Here is a 2,709-nt window from a genome sequence, read left to right as displayed (position 1 = left end):
GCTTTTATTATTGCAGCTTAGATGTTCAAATAGCTGCAGTACTCCGACTTTGCCTCAAGGAAAAGTGCGTACGCCTGCTCAGACCCTGTGGCGGTAAGTATATTTCCACGTCAAAGACCGTTTTTATAAATCTGAACGTTGCCGTGGATTTTGTGAAATTCAGATGGAAAATGTATGCCTTTATAATTGTTTGAGTCACTTATCAAAAGTTGCTAAAAGTAGGCTAGTCAAATAAAATTTAAAAATAGCTAAATTTGTTGCTAGGTGCTTTTGGAAGAAAAAGTTGCTAGGTAGTCTGAAAAGTTGCTACATTTAGCAACAAAATTGCTAAATTGACAACACTGGTCCCGCCTCATTTATAAAATGTGCGTACGCACAGATTTGATCTTTGACATTGATTTTATAAATCAATTTGATGATGATGATGATAATTTTAATAATTGTTCATTTATGATGCACCTTGTTAGTAGCTTGTACCGGTGATTGTTGATCAGTTAGTACACTGTAAGAAAAATATCTAGAAAAATGGAAAAGGTACTAGTAATTTTCCAGGACGTTATCCATTATCCGTTGTAATCCTGTAACCCGAAACACAAAATACAATGCGTAATTTAAAATGTGGGTAAAAACCTGTGAATTCTTTTCTTAGAGTGTAGCATGCTGACTACTAATACACTGCTTAAAACTATAATTGTTTAGAATGTGTAGTTTTACTAGCTAATAAAAAAAAAAAAACTTGTAATCGTTAAAAAATGTGTTCAATAATTCAATGTTGATTATAAAAATAGTTATTTATATTTTAACATTATATTATGCATTTATATTATTTTACGAACAAATCTAAATTAACATAAAAATATATTTTGTTGTGTTTTGTATATTTGGCACTGAGATTTGATGTAGTGACACAATTTTGCGACGTGATTACATAATGACGTCATCGCGCAATGACATCGCAACGTCACTTAGCAACTTTCAGCAACAAATCGACCTTCCTTTAGCAACTTCCCCTGAAAATTAGTTGGCAACACTGCCAACACTACTAGTCAGTAAAACCTCCGACCAGCAGAAGAAACGCGTCGAGCTGACGGAGACAGTTGATCACGCAATAAAATGCTGGAATTCATCGATTTGTTCTTCGGGGTTCGGGATTTCTGAAGCGGTTTCTCATCTTATAACGCTACACAAGTGAGGCGCGTCGGTGCTTTGAGTTCTGAGTCTTTTTTTGTTCCCAAACGGCAGCGCGGAAAAGAGCAAATTAACCAGGAGACAATGCAAAGAGTGAGTGGACGTTTCACTGCTTGATACGGTCACGGACGCACACACAGTTCGGTTATTTACGAGAGAAATAGCCGTATTCTATAACCGATCTCTGCCTCAAAAATAAAAAATTTTTTTTTTTTTTTTTTTTTTTGGCTGAGATTTGATGTAGCGATACAATTTTGCGTCGTGATTACGTGATGACATCATCGCGCAATGACATCACAACGTCATTTAGCAATTTTTAGCAACAAATCGACCTTCGTTTAGCAACTTGCTCTGAACATTAGTTGGCAACACTGCGCGGGACAACTCTTGATGGGCGGTTGCGGGTGCGGGCGGGAAGAGACTTGTGTGTGTGTGCCGGATGCGGGAGAATAAAATGATTCGCGGGACTCCCGCAAAACAGAAATTATCTAAATGTAAAATGTCTAAAACATATAAATTGTTATTTATGTGTTGCACAAAAACAAAAAGAACAACTAATAACATTAAAATGATTAACACGTGCAAGCTAGGCAGAGTTTCTATTTATAACACGTGATTAAATGGTTGCAGCCAATCACAGACTCAGTTGTTGATTTCTGGAACGCAATGGCCAATCAGGTGATTAAGTTGGAATCTACTCACCGCAGTGCTGAAATTGCATGCTCACGAGTCCTCTCATTTTAACACACGAAGTGTAGACATTGTGAAAGATTAATTGTGCATATGTTCATTGTGTTATAACAGAGCTTTATGAGATCGCGATGAACTGAGATGTCAGCTTTTAGTGATAATAAAGGAAGCGCTGCTCGCATTCTGCCATGCCAAACCATGCACGCAGCAGCCCATGCTTGCTTTTCTATTAAAAATAACACTGGTTTGTGAATGTTGATGCTTAACCTAAGTAAATATTTTATCGGGAGCATTTAGGCTGGGATGTTGTGGATCTTAGGAGCTATTACAGAACCATTTGATGTACATTTCTTTGATGTGCTGGAAAAAAACATCTATATAGATTACTTTTATGCAGTCTTTTGCGGGCGGGAGCGGGACAAAACATGAAGCGGGACCAGATAAGACCTTTTTCTGCGGGAGCGGGCCTGAAAAATCCGTCCTGCGCAGGTCTCTATTCCAGCGTCCACTTCCCACTGCCTGCCGCAGATCAGTCCTTTCAGTGATGTCAGACCAAAGGAGATGTATGTTTCATTGAGTGAATGTTAAGTGAACAGCATTGTAGCATAACATCTTTCTCAGTTATAGACTGTTTTGCTTCACTATTGAGAATTTTAATTAAGGCTGTTCTTAAGCAATGTGTTGCAACTGATGACTTGTCTACTGAAAGCTTGTCTAAAAATTATATTAAAAGAATATATATTACCATTCAAATGTTTAGGGTCAGTGAGGGTCCGTGAGAAAGAAAGAAAAATAAATACTTTTATTCAGCAAGTTTTTTTTTTTTTTTTT

Source organism: Sinocyclocheilus anshuiensis, unplaced genomic scaffold, assembly GCF_001515605.1.
Source record: "Sinocyclocheilus anshuiensis isolate Anshui unplaced genomic scaffold, SAMN03320099.WGS_v1.1 scaffold1719, whole genome shotgun sequence".
Taxonomy (NCBI): domain Eukaryota; kingdom Metazoa; phylum Chordata; class Actinopteri; order Cypriniformes; family Cyprinidae; genus Sinocyclocheilus; species Sinocyclocheilus anshuiensis.
The sequence above is the reverse complement of the archived record's forward strand: the minus strand, read 5'-3'. Positions refer to the sequence as shown.